The sequence below is a fragment of the Zootoca vivipara genome, chromosome 8, assembly GCF_965207765.1.
Source record: "Zootoca vivipara chromosome 8, rZooViv2.hap1.1, whole genome shotgun sequence".
NCBI lineage: Eukaryota > Metazoa > Chordata > Lepidosauria > Squamata > Lacertidae > Zootoca > Zootoca vivipara.
The window spans coordinates 49,397,344-49,421,065 of NC_142591.1; the positions used below are offsets into that span (position 1 = coordinate 49,397,344).

The 23,722-nt window shown below is 42.6% G+C and overlaps 1 protein-coding gene and 1 long non-coding RNA gene across 10 annotated transcripts in view; one reads left to right on the plus strand and one right to left on the minus strand.

The window, feature by feature from the left end:
- PCMTD1 (protein-L-isoaspartate (D-aspartate) O-methyltransferase domain containing 1) overlaps positions 1–724 on the minus strand; it is a 37,183-nt gene extending 36,459 nt beyond the window's left edge. For 4 of the 8 annotated variants that reach the window (XM_088675486.1, XM_035125075.3, XM_035125078.3 and 1 more), the window contains exon 1: positions 585–724. The gene's annotated coding sequence lies outside the window, so the exon portion shown is untranslated. Of the gene's footprint in view, positions 1–176; positions 402–584 lie in introns of those variants that run through there. The other 4 variants (XM_088675485.1, XM_088675487.1, XM_035125076.3 and 1 more) reach the window with 4 other exon arrangements.
- On the plus strand, positions 363–22,667 carry LOC118089928 (uncharacterized). 2 transcript variants are annotated; one of them, XR_015951486.1, is made up of 4 exons: positions 363–1,471; positions 2,792–3,047; positions 4,254–4,313; positions 19,440–22,667. It is a non-coding gene; the product is annotated as an uncharacterized LOC118089928 (long non-coding RNA). The 2 variants fall into 2 exon arrangements; XR_015951487.1 differs by lacking the exon at positions 19,440–22,667 and adding an exon at positions 9,239–9,378.
- Positions 22,668–23,722: the final 1,055 nt, after the last annotated feature.

The window sequence follows — 23,722 nt, forward strand, 5'->3', positions numbered from 1 at the left end:
TGCTAGAACCAAGGTGGGGAGGGAAAAAAGGTTGGGAGAGAGCTGCCGGTGAACATTATTTGTTCCTCTCTCTCCCCGCACCAACATCCCGACCGGTCTCAGGATCCCGAATTAAGCAAGGAAAGCACTTGCGCTTCACGATATATATATATATATATATATATAACCCAACAAACCTCGCCGTGCTGCTTGAACTGCGCAGGGAAGGAGAAAGCAGGAAGCGCCTCCAAGTCCCTTGCGCGCTCTCCTCCTCTCACCCACCCGCTTTCCCCAACGCGGGCCTTCCCGCGTCGTGAAGTGCCAGCGCAACGAACGCTCCGCGGGGGGGGGGGGGGAAGCAGGCGAGTGATGCGCGGACAGTTGGTCTCGCGCCGCTGGACTTCTCAACGGCCTTCGTGCCGGACGGGGGGCGGGGCGGGGGAGGAAATGCGGGTGCAGCATCACTAGCCGGGACGTTGGGCTCCAGCCCCGATGTCGGCGACGCCATAAGCGCCTCGGCGGCCACCGCCGTTCCTCTTCTTCCCCAGCAACTGCCCCTCTCACCCCCCCCCCCCAGCCCCGTGCGTCCACCACCAGACACTCACCCTTCCGCAGTGTCCTCTGGATCCCGAAGGGGGAAAGGGAGAGGGAAGCTTTGGCGTGAGTGTGAGGGAAGCGGGGCCGGAGAAGGAAAGCCCTCAGGCGCCCATTTCTCAGGGGGCGGGGGGGGGAAGGGAACTTGTTTTCAGACCGTGCGGCCAACAGGGTGGTTGAGAAGGGCGAAGGGTGGGCGAGGGCAGGCGCTCTTCAGGGTCAGCCACTCTCCGCCCCCTTCACACGCCGCCGCCGCCGCGGGTCCCGACTGTTTGTGTTGCTGCGAGAGGAGGAGGGGGGCGGGGAGCGAAAGAGAAGGCGAAAAAGAGCCAAACAGCTGAGAGGATGTAAACAGTGGCGTCACGTGATCGCATTTACAGCCGAGAGCCTGCGAGCCCCGCCTCCTTTTTCTTCCGACTGGGCGCCGGGTTTGTTTGGTCTCCGACGCAGAACGAGCGGAGGCTCCGCCTCGCAACTCGGCGGCCAATGGAGCGGCGAGAGAACCACGTCGAGCTGCCACTGCCGCCGCTGCAGTCAAGGGCTGGGCGACCAATCGCAGCTCCAGCTCTGGAGGCATTGTTTTTTTTCGGCCGGTCTGTCAGGCTGTGCAGCGTTACTGAGTGTAAGAGGAGCGAGCAGCTGGCTGTGAAAAATAGGGCGACGTATCCGATTCCACCCGTAGGGAAGGTTTAGTTTTGAATCACAAAGAAAGGGATTTATTTTCTGCTTTCAAATAATAAGTGTTTTCATTCTTACCTTACTCCTAAAACCGAAGAGTACTGGGGTGGCTTCCTCTTATTTTCACTTTTTTCCTACCGTGTTTTCCACTCCTCTGGTCCATGCGTTTAAGAGCAAGCTTCCCAAGCTCTCCTGTCAGAAGTGGGACATGCTCATGGTGGTTAGTACCCTGTTTCTCATATTTTAAGACATACCCATAAAATAAGCCATAGCAGGATTTTTAAGCATTCAAGGAATATAAGCCATACCCCGAAAATAAGACATAGTGATAGGCACAGCAGTAATACCGGCCATGGCAGGAGGAGGAGGAGGAAAAATATAAGACATCCCCTGAAAATAAGCCATAGTGTGTTTTTTTGAGGAAAAAATAAATATAAGACATGTCTTATAATATGAGAAACACGGTATGTCCTCTTTTCTGGCCTTGCTGGCTGCCATGTCTTTAACAGCAGCCTTATAAGCATGCAGACATGCTAAGTTAAGCATGCAAAGCTTTTGCTCTCTCTATATGTGTAGCAGAAAAATAATCATGGGTTTCATTTATGTATTTACTGCTGCCATTTTTTTTCAAAAAAAAAAAAAAACTGAAGCCACACTTTAACAGAAGGTTATAATTAGTGCAGAATGGCTGCCACGTCCTTGTTTCATACTTTTGATCATTAACACTAACACTACATGATCCTTGCACACCTGAATAGAAATCTACTTGCCTACTCTAATTATGAACATCCACAAAAGTGTGAAATGAAGACTGGATAGGATAACCACTTATGCATTGTCAAAGAAAAAAGAAAGAAATGGGTCACCAAAACGGACATAGAATTTATGCACATTTACATGCAATAATTAGTTGAATGGAAATTTGTGTGTGTGTGTACTTATACAGCTATAAGTAGTAACAGAAAGGTTGCTTATTTTTACTATTTCAACAATGCACACAAGTGGTTTATTATTACTAAAACACTCCAAATATTATACTCCAAATATATATATTAGTAAAAACATATATATATATATATATATATATATATATATATATATATATATATATAGTGTTTTACTAATAATAAACCACTTGTGTGCATCATTGAAAGAGTAAAAATAAGCAACCTTTCTGTTACTACTTATAGCTGTATCAAAACTGGGTGGAGAGGGTTGGTTACCAATATACAGAACGACATGCGCACATATCAGTAAAACAGCATGAAAGCTGTCTAGATGCAATTACACATACTGTACAATCACATTGAGATTGCTTTTGGTTTTTTTTATCAATGTATGATTACATATCAGTATGCCATAGGGGAGAAAGGTGCTCTAATTCTGGAATTAAATTTAGCAAATCTGTTAAAGAAGAACTCAGGAGGGTTGGAAAACAGCTGAGCAAACCCACAGAATAAATGTATAAAATAAGGTATAGGTTCTCATCCCTAATGGTAAGACATGTAACGGTAAGAATGGTGTGTTTTCTTCTTTGCAGGTTGCTTTCAGAGCTGTTTTAGCTGAAAAGGGATGAATTAAACAATCCCATGCCTGAATAAAGGAGAAAAGGCCCCGGTTTCCTATGGTATACCCCTGTGTCTGTTGAGGATGAAGTGAATCAACAACACCAATGAGGCTTGCGGGAGAATATTTTATATCACAAGTGAAGTCCTCAAAGAGCCTTTTCCACCAAGAGTTCCAAGAGCCAGGAGATACTGCTCCCATCTTTCTGAAGAACCCTACAAGATTTCAAGGTATGTCCTCTTCTAGGAAGAGTGCAGATAAAACTGAAATAAAACCTTTTAGAATTTAGGAAGTTTTAATTGTTGCCCAATTTTACTTTGCAAACTACAGTGATTTTGTTGTTAATGTGGTATATGGATATTCCAAATCTAAATTAATAATAAAATAAAATGTATTGGCATATATTGGTTTCTGGCAATGAATTGCATGAGTGGCGCAATTGAAAAAAAAATGATCCATTGATTGCATTAAGAGAAATCACTGTAAGAAACAACTGATTCAGTGTCCTTGTTCTGGCCTACACTTCTTTGTGGCTCCATCCACAGGGCTCCCCCATGAGAACATAGTGTTATGAGTTTGGAGGGTCAGTCTGGATAAAACCCTGGTTGCCCTTCCAAACTGGGGAACCTGTATCTGTGAGGGTAAAATGTATGAAGGGAAGCTGGTCAAACCAGTTCCATTGTCCAGGTAATGGATTTGGCTGGCTAGTTAAGTATCATGATTTAGTATAACCAAATAAGTTGCTCTGTAATAGAACAAATGGATGGGCCTTTCTCCCACCCCACTCACCTAGCTGCTATGTAGGAGATCAATAGACAATGTTGTGTGTGACAGGATGCAGGTTGGAAGCTGGAGGCACAAATACATATTTACTCCTTGCTAGATATTGGGGCTCACATAAAAACCAAATGGGAAAGTAAGATCTATTGGGGTGCTATTGGTGTCTGTTCCTCCATTCTATGCTCAGGTTGTATCAATCAATCTTTATTGTGGTCAAAGATCAGAGAGCAAATTTAACATATGCCACATCCACATGAAGAAGCAGACGTACTGAGAGATTAAAATCAGTAAAATCAGCTTGCCATCACTGTCACCGCAGCCTGTCTTGTGTTCAGGTTGTATATATGTGTAAATAAAACCTAAAGACACCACAGTCTCAGCTGATCCTCATTCCAAGGAAACCAAACCGTGGGTAAGCATTTGGAACCCCTGAAGTCTCTCACCACTCAGAGTTTGGGGTGGTGTGTAACAATATGAACTGCCATACAGGCTGTGTGATACTTCAGCAGCCAAATTCCTTTATCCTATCATACTCTATTGTAAGCACTTTGCCAGTGGTACAAACCACTCTCAATATATTTTATTTACTCAGTTTTTACCACATTGGTCCCTCAAACACTATTTTCTCTCTTCTTATGTCTGTTTCTCCTGCTTAGCACAGTGGCATCGCCTGTCTGGATAATCTGCAAACCGATCTTAACCATATCTACTCCAAAGTAAGTTCTACTGAATTCAGTGGTGCTTACTCCCAGGTTAGGATTGAATCCTTAGTTTTGTTCAGGGCAGTGAGACAAGTCATACCTTTCCTTTTGGTTTCCTTCATCTGATGTTACTAATAAATATCCCTTTAACTAGTAGCAGATTGAGGAGGACATTTGTCTCTTATTTTAAGATGTTTACCAAATTTCTGCATGCATGCTTAGTAGCAGCAGCAGCAGCGCATGAAATTCTGACAAGCAGGAGCAAGTCTTAACATAATGTTAGAGCTCTAATCTCACCAGTAGCCTGAAGGTTTCTTTGTACTGAGAAAGAGCCAATAACCTGTCTTTCAAGAGGTTGGACTTAAGCACTTGTACTGCTGCCTCACAAAAGGGGGAAAAGCTGTTGCTGCTTATTCTTAATTTCCAGTATGACTAGCAGGTAATAAGGATGGGGATACCGTAGGAGTCTTCATAATCCACAAACACACACATTTGATTACATTAGCAAAATGAGAAGCAAGGACACCCAGCATGGAATATTGAGGGCAGGCCACTGAGAGAGAGGCAAAGGAATAATGTTGACTGTAGGAAGTCAAATCTACAAATATTAATACTAGGTTTTCCTAAGGGAAAAAAAACCAATTCCCAGCTGGTTCAAGCACTGTAAAACTGTACAGGCTAACCAAGTAAAAACCTTAAAAGGATTAGATTTGATAACAAGGCTGTTAGTTAAACCCTGTAGTAATCACCTGAAATAGCCCCAGTTGAGCCAGGATGAGAAAGTTGCACCAACATATCTCCTGCTGAGCTGTGGTTGGGGGCTTCCTCAGGGTGAGAACATGCAAGGTGACAGGGGAGCAGGTGGACAGGATAGCAGCAAAGTAGTGTAGAGTTCCTCCACTTGCAATGGGAAATTTTCTTGCTTTGTCTGAGAAGTTACAAAACACAGCTCTTTAAAATTCTATGTGTCCATAGTAAGTGGCATTTCAGTTCTATAGCAGTTTCTTGACATATTTAGATCACAGGCTTCTGCTAAAAGTAGGAGGCAATTCTCTTGGACATATTCTTATCTACTTGAAGAGTGGGAACAGCCAGTTCTCCACTGTTGCTCATTTCCAGTCTACTTTAGGTATATTATCTATGGAGCCTTTTCAAGTCAGACTTGAGGGCCTGAGACAGCAGAGGTAAAAAGGGTGGGTAAAGAAAAATCCAGGTTTTTATCCTCTCAACCCCACCAGTTAGATTGCAGCATATCTGTTAATCAGAAACGTATTTATGTGTCTTCATTTTGTAAGAAATACATCCTTCAAATATTTCTACTGTGGAAATTGTGCAGAGCAATTTAGGGCAAAGATCTTTGCCTTGGCTTGGACCTTGATGCCATGGTAGAGGCAAAGCCCAACTTCATCTCAACTGTCTCTCCACTCCTAAGAGGTCCCTGATGTAAAAGCCCTCTCACTATTTAGAGCAGTTTCGTTGGACAAGTCTGTATAGATGCAGTGACGACAATGAAGTATATATATTTTAATGTAACCTGAAACCTGAATCTAGAAGAATTTCATGTGAACAGGTTTGTAATGTATACAAAAGATGTTTAAGGGCTTTCAGATATTATCTATATTGTTACTGTTCCTCTTAAGGAAAGTATAACAATGACAGAATGTATTTCAAGGAAGCTGAGGGAAAACGTAATGGGAATGCATTGTGGAGTCATAGATTGGCGTTGCAGTTCTCCTTTATGTGTAATGATTTCTAAGTGAAAAGTTAGATTAAAGGCAAGGTGAAGAGAAATGTTTAGTTTTTTTATAAATCTGTGTTCTGTGTAGCTGCTTATAATATACTGCAACTTGACAACATCGTTTGAGGCAATTCTTCTACTGAATCAGTGAAGATTCAGAAAGGAAGAGCAAGTTTCAAGTTGACAGATGCCATAGGGGTAGAATGTTAGTCTGTTACACCGAAGAGATACAAAAAGAGTCCAGTGGTGCCTTCAAGACTAACAGGTTTATTGTGTTATAAGTGGGCTCTAGTCAGTGAAAGCTTGTGCCACAACAAATCTCGTAGGGCTAAATGGAATTTGATGTTAATTGTGTATGTGTAAGCAACTATTGTGCTCAATTTGAAAAAGAAGAGCAAGATTAAGGCCTTCTCTCATGCTCCTCACAAAAATTGTCCCCTCAAACTGCTAGTGCATCATGTACCATGTTAGACTTGTAGAAGTAAGTTGGCCCATAACCTATTAGACTTGGGCCCACCATTTGTTGTTCATACTACATCACACTTTGACCAGTGTGATCAGCAGAGTATTGAGTCTGGACTAAGGATTCTGAGCTCCTGTGTTCTGATTCTATACATGATGTCCAAACACAGAACATTTCAGGATTTGTGCCTCTGCCATTGGCCCTTGAACTCCGAGTCGTGATTCGCAGCTTGGAAGTTTAGGCATTGGGAGTGGCCCAGGCTTTCAGGAATGTATATAAGCAGTTGCTTTGCCCCTGTTTCCCAATTATGTAGTTCAATAAAGGTTCTTGCTGTTATTGCTGTGTCTTGCCTCATGGGAACACCTAGACTTCACTTTCCATCTTTTACAGCAGGAGAAATGTAACATGTCATTTTATTTGAAAGACAAACATCAGAGAGTGTAAGTCAATTAGCAATCCAGGTGTTGATAGCATGTCTATGATAGGGTTTCTAAAACAGCAGTTGTTTGTCTTCACCTCTATGAAATGTTGCTAAACATTTTGCTTTAAGGGAAAAGACATTTAATCGAAGTTATTTGTAATGTAGCTGGGAAATTAAAGAGAGAAGGTGATAAAAAATAGAAAATACACTCTACCTTATTGTTTTATTAGGATATAAAAAGGGCAAAGTGCTGATATTAAAGTGTAGTTTTCTTTATGGAAAATCCCCTGCTTGTGTGATAGTAGATCTGGTAAACTTTTAGGAGCAATTATTATTTCCATAAACCATAGTAATAACAAGTCTTTCTATTAAAATGTAATAAGCTTTATGATGCTATGTGATTGCATGCTAACTTCCTTTTTCCTTAGCATCTGTTTAGTAAAAGAACATCACTTTCGGTTTAGAATCTGATTTTTATAAATTTCTCAGTGTGTCTCATTTATAACTACCGGTAACTAACTATGGCTATGCTTTCTCCCCACTGCCTCCTGTTTCATGTCCAAGTAAATGTCTAGGTTGTACATCACATTCATTTCGTCATAATCAGATGCCTTTTGTATTCTTGCTATATTAGCCTTGGTGTACTGTATCTCCTTGTGCAAGACTGTACTCTCGCTCACCTTCTTAGTTCACTCTAGGCATCTGATAAAGTCAGCTGTTGCTTATGAAATCTCACTCCAGGTAAACCAGTTATGTCTCCCGCTTGCCACAGCAGTTTTATATGAGCTTCTACAGTTTAGCTAACTCAGTATGACAGATAACTCAGTCCAGTCACATTATATCTAGCTGCTGGGATTTAGTTCAGATTTACTAGTCTCTAGGGGTGTGTGTGTGTGTGTGTGTGTGTGTGTGTGTGTGTGTGTGTGTAGAGGTGTGTGGCTTCTAAGGTTAGAGTGGAGTTTGGATGAAGCGGAGGTACACCTTTGACTTTTGGCCTACACCCTAATTAGACTCTTGCTTGGAAGTCCCATACATACATACTGAAGGGTTTGGAACCAGTTTATTTAAGAGATTGTCATACCTCATCTGTGCCTATTTGATCCTTCCAATCTGTGGAACAAGCGCCACACAATAACCATTCTGCATTTGTAAGGATTCATGTCTTTAGTGTGACAGCAGCTGTACTTTGGAGCTCCCTGCTTATTGACATTAAGCACTACCACTGCATTCCTTTAGATATCTGCTGAAAACTTCTGTTTAAGGGCTTTGAACATACATAAAAAAGGCAGCATTACTTCCTTTTGGTGAATTTAGCTTCTCAAAATCATTACTGTCAAAGTGAAAAGCAGACCTTTGTCTCAGCACTATTTTCATCTTTGTAAAACTTGGACATTTTCCCTAGCATTTCTCTCCATCCATCAGTTGCCTTGTTTGTTAACTGACATCCTCATTAGACTTGTTTAAATTCTCATTGGTTTCTTCAATATTTCAGCTTCACTTCCCCTAACAGAACTTAATGAGGCTAGCTAGTGTTTGTTGTGGGTCTCTGTTAAGCTTCATTACAGCTTGGCAATAGCAGCTGGTGAAATGTGCCTTGTGCAACCCATTTCTTCCAGGCTTATCAAACAGAATGGCCTGCAAAAAGGTGGACTTCATTTGTTTGATTTACTTTCATTGATTCTTGTATGTGGCAACTGACACCATATTGTGCATTAAAAAACTTCCTGAGCCCTGTCTTTGTGAGTGAGTTATGCTGGAATGTGCAGCTTATGGCAGTATGGCATGGATGCACTGAGAATTGGCTAGAGATCCAGTGGATTGTAACTCTTGTGTTTAGATTGCTCCCATAGTTGAGACATGACCTTCAGATGATCTGATATTGACTGATGGAATAGAATCAAAGAGTTGTAAGGGACCCCAAGGGTCATCTAGTTCAACCCACAGCAATGCAGGAATAATACTAGGAGTGTCAGGAGTTCCTAGTGTAATGATACTAGGGTACTAGGAGTTCCTTTGCTTACCATAGTTGATGATGGTTTCTGGCTGTGTTGGCACAAAACAATTGTTTGTAGCAAGTTTGTGACAGACCTAAGCAGGTGGTTAAGCCCTTCAGACTCAACTTGGCCCCTTCTTTATATTTTCTATCATAGATAGATAGATAGATAGATAGATAGATAGATAGATAGATAGATAGATATTCTTTTTTCGTTGTTATCACTTCACATGCCCATTTCTATTATATGCAAGCTAGCCTTGACTGCCTTGAGTCAAAGTATATTGTTAAGAAGTGAGTGTTGATTGTTCCCCATTTATTTTAGGATAAGCCTGCCATTTCTTAAAGAAATGGGAGTGCTTGATCGCCTCATCTGTCTCCTGAGAAATCTCTATGTGGGACAAGAAGCTACAGTTAGAACTGGATATGGAATAACTGATTGGTTCAAAATTGGGAAAGGAGTACGACAAGGCTGTATGTTGTCTCCCTGCTTATTTAACTTATATGCAGAATTCATCATGTGAAAGGCTGGACTGGATGAATCCCAAGCCGGAATTAAGATTGCTGGGAGAAATATCAACAACTTCAGATATGCTGATGACACAACTTTGATGGCAGAAAGTGTGGAGGAATTAAAGAACCTTTTAATGAGGGTGAAAGAGGAGAGCTCAAAATATGGTCTGAAGCTCAACATCAAAAAAACTAAGACTATGGCCACTGGTCCCATCACCTCCTGGCAAACAGAAGGGGAAGAAATGGAGGCAGTGAGAGATTTTACTTTCTTGGGTTCCATGATCACTGCAGATGGTGACAGCAGTTACGAAATTAAAAGACGCCTGCTTCTTGGGAGAAAAGCAATGACAAACCTAGACAGCATCTTAAAAAGCAGAGACATCACCTTGCTGACAAAGGTCCGTATAGTTAAAGCTATGGTTTTCCCAGTAGTGATGTATGGAAGTGAGAGCTGGACCATAAAGAAGGCTGATCGCCGAAGAATTGATGCTTTTGAATTATGGTACTGGAGGAGACTCTTGAGAGTCCCACGGACTGCAAGAAGATCAAACCTATCCATTCTGAAGGAAATCAGCCCTGAGCGCTCACTGGAAGGACAGATCCTGAAGCTGAGGCTCCAATACTTTGGCCATCTCACGAGAAGAGAAGACTCCTTGGAAAAGACCCTGATGTTGGGAAAGATGGAGGGCACAAGGAGAAGGGGACGACAGAGGATGAGATGGTTGGACAGTGTTCTTGAAGCTATGAACATGAGTCTGACCAAACTGCGGGAGGCAGTAGAAAACAGGAGTGCCTGGCGTGCTCTGGTCCATGGGGTCATGAAGAGTCGGGACACGACTAAACAACAAAACAAACCCTGCCAGGTCTCTGTCAGTAGTAGTAGTAGTAGTAGTAGTAATTTTTTATTTATACCCCGCCCATCTGGCTGGGTTTCCCCAGCCACTCTGGGCGGCTTCCAACAGAAAAATGAAATAAAATAATCAATTAAACATTAAAAGCCTCCCTAAACAGGGCTGCCTTCAGATGTCTTCTAAAAATCTGGTAGCTGTTTTTCTCTTTGACATCTGATGGGTGGGCGTTCCACAGGGTGGGCGCCACCACCGAGAAGGCCTTCTGCCTGGTTCCCTGCAACTTGGCTTCTCGCAACGAGGGAACTGCCAGAAGGCCCTCGGTACTGGACCTCAGTGTCCGGGCAGAACAATGGGGGTGGAGACGCTCCTTCAGGTATACTGGACCTAGTGACTAGGCTGCCCTAGCAATCCCCAGTTGCTTCCTCGCCTAACACATATAATTTCCTCACAAAAGAGGAAAAACAGGTAGTTAATATTCTGGAAAATTAAGGGAAAATATGCCCAGATATTATGTATGAATGAAGGAGGAAAGCTGTGGCACATTAGATACAAATTAACTTACTGATGTATAACCTTTGAGAAGGCACAATGTTCTTTAATCAGGAGGTGATGTGAGTGAGAAGATAGTGAAGACAATGGGTGTCACACCAAGTTAAACAGAAGTAATGATAATGGGAATGAAACACATACTTTGTTCAGGCTAAGGCAGCATATCACTCTGGCAAATCATTGTTTTGTATCATATAGCCTGGAGACAAAGGTGTGGGTGTGAGCTAAGGGTCATGCCTTCTCATTTTCTGTAAACCATTTGCCCTGATTTTAAAAGCTGCAAAGTGTTGTCCTTGCTTTTTAAAAAAACTATTTCTAGCAGATGCTGTTCTGAGGTCTGCAACGGACAGGGCATCCGGCCCCCCGCCCAACACAAAAATGATTCTCTGTGTGTTTTCCTAACCAATGGAGAATCAACCACACTGGTACTTTTCTGAAGAAGTAGTAATTAACTCATAGCAGTTGCAGAGCAGCCATCTAAACAAAGTTTATTGTTATTAGAACTGGCCTTGTTATAGGAAATGTTTAGCCATATTAAATACCAAGAAAACTTTCTAATGCTAAGAAAGTGCCAACTAGACTAACCGAATATGATATATCACAAATTTATAACTACCCTGCAGCTGGTTACAAAATGAACCACTATTTTCAATATTGTTAGGGTCGCCTTATGTTAAGGTGGACTTTACAAAACATCTTATTGTGGGTTGACTGCTGTGTTACAATGATTTCTGCTTTACAATGCGTTTCTCATTATTTACTGAAATCAAGGAGAATGGGCTTTAAAAAATATCTTATTATGTTTCTATTTTCTTTTGTGAGCTAGTTTTGAAGTACTTTGTTAGACCAAAAAGGTAACAAAAGTATTTTAAATAGCTAGGTTGAATTTATTACACACACACACACACACACACACACACACACATATTACACACACACACACACACACACACACACACACACACACACACAGTATCCTTTTATTTTTCTGTTAGGAAAAATGGGTCTCATGGACAATAGAGAACAAATCGGCAATCAAAAAAGAGTTGCCAGCCCTAGTTCCTTTATCCATGTTATATAAATAAATAAGCACATTTCTTAAGGATTTGAGATTGCAATGCTTTCCTCCTGTTCTGCATTATACTATGTTTTGCTCATTTGAATCCTTGGTACTTTATTTATACGGTACATATGTTGTCGTCCCCCCCCCTTTTTTTTTTACTGCTCCTTTTCTTTCTCTTTCATTTGGAAACGATGCAGGTTTGAATCTAGAAAGGCCAGGTCATTTCGTGAGTAACATGCACCTCCTGACTGGTCAACATCTCTTTATTGTGATCCCCGGCGGGGTGCTAGGTCTTGGGGAAAACAAATATTTGAATATAGGTTCAACAAAATGTACCCTCCGCAAGTCACTTCCAGTCTGTTAATGCTCCTTTTAATAAACCAGGAGAAAATGAAGCTGTTTAATTCAGAAGCGGCACGAACTCCTGTTCATTATTGTGTGTACCCAAAAGGATTCGCCAAAGAGTACTCGATGCAATGACAGGCTGGCAAGGGCCAATTTGTGAATAACTTGTCAACAGCTTGAATGAAATTCTAGAAATCCATAACAGGTGCTCTCTAGCTGTAATCGAGTGACAGATGGATTAGATACACAAAACCACAACAAATTGACTGAACGAGAAAGGGAGCAGGGACAAGGGCAAATGCAGGCAGGCTCATTAACTATGCACACAAATACATGAATGATTAAAGATGTTACACAAGACAATTTATGTCTTCTTGCTCAACTTCATGCTGGTTGTAAAGGGAACTGTGCAACAACAAGGCAGGAAAAGCTGTAGGTTATCTAGTCCAAACCCCTTAAACAAAGCATCCTTCCAGAACCTACTGCACTCTACATTTCTGGTACTAGGCAATGGTGGGGATGGCAAAAGAGGTAGAAGGTGGACAAAAGGCTCCATTTTGCCTCTCATTGCTGTTGGGGCCACAACTACTATAAAAATAATAATAATAATAATAATAATAATAATAATAATTTTATATCCCGCCCATCTGGCTGGTTTTCCCCAGCCACTGTGGGCGGCTTCCAGGCTTTTAAGGAGGGAAGTGGGCCCAATTCACTTTCATACTCATCATCTTTGTCCCTTTGAGGGACCCAAGTGCCTCAAAGAGCTCTTACCTCAATAACAGCCACCTCAGGTCCTACAATCATCAAGGGAGGCCCTATTGGAGGTGCCACTGCTGGGTATTGCCAGTTACTGCTAACCTATAACAGGACCTTCTTGATGGTGGCTCCCTGTTTCTGGACTGCTCTCTGGACTGTTCCCCCTCATTATTAATTGTTGAGACAATTTATGGGCACCATCTATGGGCACCAGAAAATGGCCGCCTCTGGCGCCGGAAATAGCTTCTACGCATGCCCAGCGGCCATCTTAGGGCTGGCCATATGGCGGCGGCCATCTTGGAGGTGGCCGCATGGCCACCCCTAAGATGGCCACCCCCAAGATGGCCACCGGACAACTTCCGGTGCCGCTGCTGCTGCTGCTAATCCCGTATTTTTCTGTGGGAGACTTGGCAGTTATGGGGCTGACCCTGCAGGCTCTTATATTCTTACTTTCTTAAGCACTGCTTATGGTTAGTGATGTGAGGTGAGAATATTCTCCGGAGAATATTATTGAGAAGGAGAATATTCTCGAGAGTATTCTCTGCTAGAAAATTCTCCAGAGAATAGTCTCCACAAACTGTAAAGTCTAGTGTAAGAACCAGTTTTACAACCCACATATTTAAAAAAATCTAGTAAATAATAAGTCAAGCTGTGATGTTGCCAGTGTATGTAATGAATAATGATTTTTTTAAAAAAAAAATCCAGTTACATTGGTGGGCATTGTGTCATTCACCATTGGCATTTCTGAAATGTGAGTTTTAGGTTAAAAAATGCTATTCATTTAATTTGATGAATATTTGAATTCATATGTATTTCAACTATATGCCTTTTTTCTATTTTGGTGTGGCCTTATTCTTAGCAATTCTATACCCTTGGCCACACAGTGCGATTTAATTTATTTTATTTTTTTACAGAACGTAGCTTTAATGCTTTATACACTTAAAGTACCTAGGCCTATACAATTATGTGTAACAGCATGTGAGGTGGCCTTGATTTAAACAGTTGACGTTTCTATATTTTTATTTAGTGTCAGTAACTGGTGTTTGCAGTACTATTCAATGGTACAAGGTGCCATTTTCCAGAAATTGACATACTGGTAACATACTGAGATACTGAAATATATTCCAATGTAGATTATATCATTTTCAATGCATTAAAATGAATATTCTCCTATTTTGAATGAAAATTCTCTAATCTCACTAATCCAGAATATTCTCTAAAAGATTATTCTTGAAAATTTAACATCACTACTTGTGGTTATTGCAAGAGGTATGCTGGTGCTTTTCTGACACTTCATTAATTGCATTTATAGCCTCCTTTTCTTTCAAGGCAGTTTGCAGTTTAAAATATTAATTTAATATCTGACAATCTTGAACAGCAATCTTCTTTGAAATGCCAGTGTGGCTGCCTTAAGAGTTCTGCTGTACAAGATGGATCTTTGGTCTGATCCAGCATTCTGTTCCTTGCTGTAACCTGTAAAGTTCCTTTACATCCTACTTAGGGCTACTGGAGAAATTAGATTTGGTTCACATTTAAAGGTGAATCTCCCCAATTCACGCTTTGCAAAATTTTGTGCAAACCTCAGAGGTGTAGCCATCCTTCAAAATTCACCCTTCTTCTGTTTTTGCAGTGCAGTTCTCCAGCCAAGTAATGTGTACAATATTGTAACTTCTAAGGTAAAGCGACCATTGCTGCAACTTGTAGTAGTGAGTTTCATAGGCATATGCATTGTGTGAAGAAATATATCATTTTGCATGTTTTGAACCTCTCACTATTTAGCAGCATTGGATGGCTGCTGAGTTCCAGGTATATATATATAATTGAATGTTATCCATGTAACCCAAAAAACAAAAAAAGAATTACATGAGACAAACAAAGACAAACTATAACAAATAAAACCAAGGTTGGCATAGGATGTTACATTTGAAAGAAGAAATAAAAACACAAAATTCATAACATTGTTTCTTACATTGCAAACTGCCCTGCAATCTTTGAATGGTGGTATATAGAGGACCCAGGTGGCGCTGTGGGTTAAACCACAGAGTCTAGGGCAGGGGTCAGCAAACTTTTTTCAGCAGGGGGCCGGTCCACTGTCCCTCAGACCTTGTGGGGGGCCGGACTATATTTTGGAAAAAAATATGAACGAATTCCTATGCCCAACAAATATCCCAGAGATGCATTTTAAATAAAAGGACACATTCTACTCATGTAAAAACATGCTGATTCCCGGACCGTCCGCGGGCCAGATTGAGAAGGCGATTGGGCCGCATCCAGCCCCCGGGCCTTAGTTTGGGGACCCCTGGTCTAGGGCTTGCTGATCAGAAGGTCGGCAGTTCGAATCCCTGCAACGGGGTGAGCTCCTGTTGCTTGGTCCCAGCTCCTGCCCACCTAGCAGTTCGAAAGCACATCAAAGTGCAAGTAGATAAATAGGGACCACTCCGGCGGGGAGGTAAACGGCGTTTCCGTGCGCTACTCTGGTTCACCAGAAGCAGCTTTGACATGCTGGCCACATGACCCAGAAGCTGTCTGAGGACAAACGCCAGCTCCCTCGGCCTATAGAACGAGATGAGCACCGCAACCCCAGAGTCGGACACGACTGGACCTGATGGTCAGGGGCCCCTTTACCTTTTTATATCGATTTAATTAACAATAAAATAATAATAAAATCTGGCTGGCTACTATAGAGAACAGAATGCTGATCTAGACTGGCCTTTGGTCCAATCCAGTAGGGTTCACTGTATGTTCTTATGTTAAATTTCATTCTGTTTAATTTTATCTTTTGTCTTTTGGTATCTGCTCTTAGCTGGAAGGCAAGGAATGGCTATCAACTGAAATCAGTCAATAAGCCAACTAAAGCAGTCTCAGAAGGAGTAATAACCAAAGTTTTGTTTTGTTTTGTTTTGTTTTTTAAAAGCTCCATAGATCTGGATATGAGTCCTCATAAATATCGTTCATTAAACAACTGCATTGTGTCACCATCCAAAAACACAAAAGGAAGGCAGCTTTAATTCATATCCTGTCCTGCTTTAAAGGGAAACATGGAGAAACCAAAGGAATGAAAGCACCAATAACACGGGGGGAAATGTGTGTGAGAGAGAAAGACGGGGGTGTAAATGAAATCTCAAGCATGTAACAAAATTAAAATTGCATTGGCCCAACTCTTTCAAGCCATCCTTCTTCATGAGCACTTAAAGCCCCCCGCATTCTCTAGTGTGCTCTTTAACCGAATGGATAAAATGGACAGCAGAGAACTCAGACCGTTTAGTTTAAAGGGATGCAAAACAAAACTGTCTCATATTGAAATGAGACCAGTTTTGGCTGCAGTCAATAAATGTATCGCATGTCAAGAATGATGTATTAACTGCACAGACTTTCTTGTAAGCCAGAGCCCCAGCCATAACTGGATGTAGAAGGTCAGCTCTTTTACCGCTCACACCTTGGACTGAATCCTACAACGCTTCAATGGAAGTGAGCCTCATTGAGTTTCGTGAGGACTTGCTTCTGAGTATGCACACATAAGACTGCACTGTAAAAATACCACAGATAGTCACATTAAGCTGTTGTTATGCAGTGCAAGGATTGTCAAAGCCCTGCTCATCCGGAGGTTTTCTGGGTGGTTTTAGGCAAGTTACCTATTATTCACACACTGAATCACTTCCTAATCTGTAAAACTAGAATAATAATGACCAACTATATGTTGTTGTTGTTGTTGTTGTTGTTGTTGTTGTTTTTACAGTTCTCACGCTGTCCTGAAATGTCAGTATGAGGTAAAACATTTGACACCTTCTGAGGTGGTGTATGTTTATATCTATATCTATCTATTTATAGCTATTTCTCTCTACCTTGACACTGATAACTACTTGGGGTGTGCACTGACTCTGTGTGCGGGCCAAATAATGAGACAAAGTGATGTGACGCTCTCTCCCCACAGCCCGAGTTGAAACATGATGGCAATAAAACTCCCAAGTTTGAACAGGACCCCCATAAAGCTGTATGTTGCCCTATTATTTCTCTATTCTTCTGAAGTATATCCATATCCTGCAACATTCTCCAATGAAAATAGGGACATCCTATATTTTCTTATATCTCTGTTTCTTTAGCTCCATGAGCATTTCAAGAAGTGAGTGGCTGTACAAAATGTTGCCTGTGGAGTACTGAAGAGTCCTGGGTTGTTTGACGTTAAAACACATCAGCAGTTTGTTTTTTAACGGAAAAGCTTCATTTAAGGTTGTTGTTTTTAAAGGAACTCTGCAGGCACCATTATGGAGACAGTGTAACATTGTAAAGGCTATTGGGCACAAGCAAAAAGACCAGGCCAGTGTGACCCCTTACTGCGTTATAAAAGATCAATTAACAACAATAAAATTATTAAAGGTTTTCTTCATTAACAAAAGTATGTTCTTTATGTAATTTAAAGTAGTTTATGTAAACATGTTAATCTTGTGATTAGCCCCCATTAGTTTGGTTTAAAGAAATAACCAATTTAAGGTTTCCCTGTTAGAATTTGGTAAAGCACATCTACACATTAATTGCTATTGGATTAGAAAATTACGCAAACCTAAAATACAGCTTTTTTTTAAGGCAGCAGGCTCTGAATCCTAACTTAGCTTTTTCAATACAATCCTGTGCATAACTGTGGTGAGAACTGCCACAGCAGTCTAGCTTACATAGTTCCCCCTTACAAGACTGAACAGTATGTATCTGTGCTATAGATGTGCCCTCCGTCAAACAGCTTTAATTTTTTTGTAGAATTATTCTACTTAAATTCCAGTAGAGGGCAGTGGTACATAGGGATACATAGTAGCCTCTCCTTTTAACCATATTTTCCTTTGTACCTTTAAGGTTTTGGGCAGCTGGTGTTTGTGTTTGTGTGTGTGTATGTATGTATGTATGTATGTGTGTATTTTGGTAAAGAATAAGTTCCCAACTCAGCAGGTGAGATTCCCTGTTTGCCATGTCAACCAGAAGAGCCCTATTCTGACAATCTTCTGGCAGAAAGCCACATGGCTAAGAAAGGTGGAACTGGCAGACGTAGCCTTTGCAAAATCTCACATCCAAAAGCTGTCTCCTCTTACAGTACAATCCCATTCATGTTTGTTCAGAAGCAAGTCCACTTGAATCTAAGAGGTGACGGCAGGCTGAGGCCAGTGGGGCAGTCCCCCATCCAACCTTATAGACCAGCCTCCTTTGAAACAAACATAAATATGAATGTGAACCAGGTGTATCACTTATCCTGACTAGAATGTTCATTCATACTGCAAATATAGTGCTCTCCCATGTTTAGTTTCTCATTTTCAATCACCATTTCATTCTGATAAATGGTGCACAAGAGAGACTCTAAAGTGATTTAAATCCCAGGCAAATGATTTGACTGCAAAGAGGACAAAAATTATTCCAATTCTTTTATCTTTCCCTCCTACCTTCTGAAAGATGATCTGTCCCAGTGAGACAAATGTGCAGCTCCAGCTGCAGGCACATTTCCTCAGAGTTATGGGAGCTATAGCACAAGCCCCACTTCTAGCACACCCCTATTATAGCCAAATCACCTGGCTGCCACAAAACTTCCTAAAAAGGTCACTTAGGGGTCTGCTATGAAAAGGGACTCCCTCTGACCCACTATAATTTGAGTGCTGCATTTCCTCTAGTTGCATCCGGGAGTATGGTTAACGATAAAGGAAGCATTTTGCTAATGTTGGCTTTGTGTATACTATGCGAAGTTGTCGTTGTTAACCCAACCCTTATTTCCAGAATGATATGGAGGCTAAAGTTAATTATTGAAGCTGAATGGGGGGGGGGGAATCACCAACATTTCTGTGAAATGAAAGACCATAGCTCAGTCAGTAGTAGAGCAACCACTTTGCATGTCGAAGGAGGCCCTAGACATCTCCATGTTGGCCTGGGAACGTCCCCTCTGAAATACTGGAGAACTGTTTTCATTAAGTGTACTAGATGGACCAATGGCCTGATTTGGTGTAAGACAGGTTCCTATGTTCATGGATACATCTGTAAGCCAGAGTTTCCCTTCAGACTGCTTAATTTTCTTCTACCAAAACACCTTATTAAACAGATGAGGTTGATGAACCTGGAGAATTTCTTCTTCATTTTTAAACACACAAGGTAACTTGTTTTGCCTTGCTCAGACGTGATTGAAAATGCCATGCTATTTTGTCAAGAACCCCATTTGATGCATAATGGCTCTGGCACTGATAGAGGAGAAAACATATGCTGTTTGCATGCCTCTATGGTTCTGCCTCCTCTGTAACATACACTGTGATTATCATTATGAAGACATTATTATTTTTTTGCCTGTTCTCATTGACACACAGCTGGTTGTGGGTGAAATGGAAACTGTGATGGGAATGCTCTGATGTTGCTCTCCTTAACTACACCTGCACAACACAGCCATTTATATGTCACTACCTTTCAGATATCTGATTTACTTCTAGCTTGCTTCATCCTGAATCAGCAAGGGCAAATTTGCATGAAGAAATTGGCATTATGTTCATGGATAACTCTTTTGGATGCAGTCCTGGATGTACAAATGAACCTGAGGGAGATGCTTCGAATCTTACCCCCTTTGTTCCGTAAATGGGAAGGGGTGTCGCTCAGTGAGAGCATCTGCTCTGTGTGCAGAAGATCCCAAGTTCCATCTCCAACATCTCCTAGTAGGGTCAGCATAGACAATACTGAGCTAGATGGACCACTGGTGTGGATCAGTATAAGGCAATTTCCTCTGTTCCTATCTCGGTGCTGATGACTTATTTTTGTCATGGGCCAAGAGCAGCCAGAAGTGGGAGACGGTGGAGTGACTCCCAACTGCAGCTGATCAGCCTTCAAGGACTCAGAGAAGGCACTGATGAGAACCAGCTGGCTTCAGCCTTCTTAAGCAGAGCTTCCAGCAGCAGTCAGATAATGGTAACAATGCTTGTAGTTCCTAGCCTGACCTTGCTGCTTCCTGCTCGTCTTGACCCTTGACTCTGGACCCCAAGATCACCAGATTCCCTGAACCCTGGACTGACCATGTGGATTGCTGTTCACTTGACTCTAGGACTTGACCGACCTTTGGATGCTGACTCTGCTTCCAGGCAAGTACACACCAGAGATTCTTCTAGTTGGCTGGCCTCTTACTCGACATGGTCTCTCAACAAGACTACTACAGTTTTGAGCGGTTAGAATTTAAGTACCAAGTTGCTCTCATTATCAAACAAGTGATCAGCACTGTGAGAGGCCTGATTCATAATATGTCAAGGGTGATATGGTTGCTGCTTCCCTGTACCTAGATCCCACATGTTCTCCGGTTAACATTTGGAAGAAGGAAAAATGTGAGGCAGCAGATCACATTGGAAACAATGTCAATTTTACAGGCCTTCCAGAAAGGCAAAGCACCCAGAAATGTAAGATTTGCTGTGGTTAGGGAAAGGCTTCAGAAAGTGCACTGAACATCTTTGAAAACCCAGTTTGTCATATTCTGTAATATTTGACATGAAAGATCAAGATGAAAATTTCAAAGCAATATCTTAAAGAGTCTAAATTCATCCACCATCATCTTGTTGTTACTTCAACCTATTCCAGGTATGTTGAGACAGGTGGAATTAGACGGAATAGGTTTGTGTTGGGACGCGGGTGGCGCTGTGGGTTAAACCACAGTGCCTAGGGCTTGCTGATCAGAAGGCCAGCGGTTTGAATCCCCGCGACGGGGTGAGCTCCCATTGCTCGGTCCCAGCTCCTGCCAACCTAGCAGTTTGAAAGCACCTCAAGGTGCAAGTAGATAAATAGGTAGTGCTACAGCGGGAAGGTAAACGGCATTTCCGTGTGCTGCTCTGGTTCACCAAAGCAGCTTTGTCATGCTGGCCACATGACCCGGAAGCTGTATGCCGGCTCCCTCGGCCAATAACGCGAGATGAGCGCCGCAACCCCAGAGTCGGTCACGACTGGACCTAATGGTCAGGGGTCCCTTTTCCTTTACCTAGGTTTGTGTTACATGGTATAATACTAATTTTTTATGGCTTTCCCGGCAAGTGTCTCTGCCAAGTTTGAGGGATGCCTCTTTCATCAGCAGCCTGTCATGCCACAACCCTGTGATTCTTGGACTGGAGGACTTTTGGATCCCTTCCAGAGGGATTCTGTGATTCCTTAACCCAAGTAGAGCAGAAGAGTCCATTGACTCTTCAGAAAGGCATTTAGGGTGATGGTGGGGGCGGCTAGACACAGTTCCTGCAGTGTTTTGAGAGTAATATGTGGGGTTGCTCTGAAAGCATTGCATGGACAGGTGGAGCCCCCCAAACCCCAGGCGACCCCTGAGCGGAATAATGACTCAAGGCAGCTTGCTATGGGATTAAAATTGGCCACAACTTTATTAAGATTCAGATGTAGGGAGACCTTGGCTCAGGCATTGGGCGTTTATCCCTCCCAGTCCCCAACCTTGGATCTGGGAGACTTCAGGGTTATCCAGAATGTGTTGGGATTGGGCTGGCTCTGGAGAACATATGTTCAAGCAGAGAGCCCACCCCCCGTTCGTCGCCGCTGGAGGGGAGAGCAATGACAACCTTTTGGCATATGGCCAATACCTCCCCTCAAGACCCCTTTAACGGGGAACCCTGATATCGCCACCACAAAGGGGGTGTGGGGCACAGCTCCACGCCCACCCCCACCCCTCATTTAGGAAGATAGACTAAAGGATTCTGCCCAAGGCCTGAAACTGCCAAAGTTGTGACGTATTACTTTGGGAAAGGCGAAACCTGCCAATGCAGGGAAATTCGTTTCCAGCCCTTCAACAGCGGCCCTAACGTAGCAGCGCCTGCGTACCTGTGGAAAAGAGGTTAACCTGCAAAAGAAGACTTAAATGAGGGTGTGGAGGGTGGGAGAAACTCTGGAGCCAACTGCCGCTTCCCAGGTAAGATTCACCTTCTGTTGTGTGGGCTGTATGGTCCCTCCGCTTACCTGGCCAATCCCCTGGCAACGCCTCCTCAGGCGGGATTGGACAATTGGCTGGGGTAGGCGGAGATCCCATGTATCCAGCCTGGGGAGGATGCAGCCAGTCCGAACTACCAGGTAGCCGCTCTGGGATCCAGGGGGCTGTGCACGACCACGCAAAAGTCGCCCCCCATTTAATGTGGGGAGCAGTCATTCCAGTCAATGAGAGGTTGTGGAGAAAGCCACACTGGTGTAGGCTTCTGAGCAAATAAAAGTTTAATGCATAGAGGAAACCCCTTGGCTACCTTGTAAGGCTGTTTTTTTCCCACTCCCCACCCACCCACCTAGCCAATGGATGAAAAAGACAAGCTTTCAACGTAGCTATAGTTCAACCCATTCTATAGCTGCACATTTGCAATTGATCTCTCTTTTTGAAATGGAGTCTCTTCACACCAGGAGCAGCCAAACTGGCAGACCAACAACAACAACAGTTAGCCACCCTTTACCCTAAGGTCCTAGGGCAAGTTACAATCATGTAAAAATACATTAAAACTGATATTGACACCATCTTTTGACACTCCAAAGGTAGGAAGATGATAGTTCTACTGATAGGAGGACAGAGGGTTCTTCATACTGCTCAACAAGCAAGCAAATGACACATTTTCCATGCTATATTAGTCTTTGTTTTATATTGTTGTATTTTCCAAGAACTTTCAAAATTTTGGATATATTTTTAAACAAATAAAGCTGAATCCTACTTGAAAGCATTTTTAAATCCTCTTTCATGAAATGCCCAAAAGAAGAGAAATTAGGAAAGGAAAATGGTCCTAAAAGTTAACTTGTGTCTCAGTGATACATGTGCTCATCTCCCCCCTGGCTTTCAAACATGCTTTTCATACCACCATTTGCATGCAAAGCTATTTCTCAGGAAATGTGTTATTGGACTTTACCAGGCATCCCCAAACTGCGGCCCTCCAGATGTTTTGGCCTACAACTCCCATGATCCCTAGCTAAGAGAACCAGTGGTTGGGGAAGATGGGAATTGTAGTCCAAAACATCTGGAGGGCCGAAGTTTGGGGATGCCTGGTCTTTACTAAGGGCAAGATGAGCAGGTGGATACCATTAGTAGGAAGGACAAAGTCCATGCATGTGGTAGTACAGCATCTCTAGGAAAGAGAATTTGGGATAAATGGACAAAAAGTGGGTCCATACAACATTAAATGGTTCGGTCCATTGGTTCCTGGGTGTGCCCCGGAGGTCATAGATTTTGCAGCTCTTCCTCTTTGTAGACAGAAAGGGAGGTCCATCCTGGCAGTTGTGAAAAGGACCATTCCCAATGCTCTTTCACCATTGGTGAGAAGGGGTGGTTCCCAAGGGTGTGTCAGGGCAGATTGGGGAAGTTTTGACTCTTCCAGATCTAAAACTGTTTCATTCCCTTAATACACACCCAAAATGGTGCCTCTGTGTTTGTGCAGATATGCTGGATAGGCATTAAGACAATTTTTTGCAGATGTATTTTCACTCTGCTACCCTGCTTCCTTCCCGAGGCATGATACATTTCCGTGTCTCAGAACGCCACTGGAGCCAACTCCAGGAGGCCACGGGTGCTTCAGCACCCACAATAATATATTTGTGGGGCTGTGCCCCCACAAATTCAATGGGCAAAGTTGAAGCCCTTCGTTGTGGGCAGCCACAATCTTCGGTGCGAGACGGTACCTATGCAAAGTGGCATTCAAATACTGGCTGGCGGGGGCTCTGAACAGTTTCTGTGAGGGTTTTGGGGGGATATGCAGCAACATTTTGTTGCCAGGCTCCT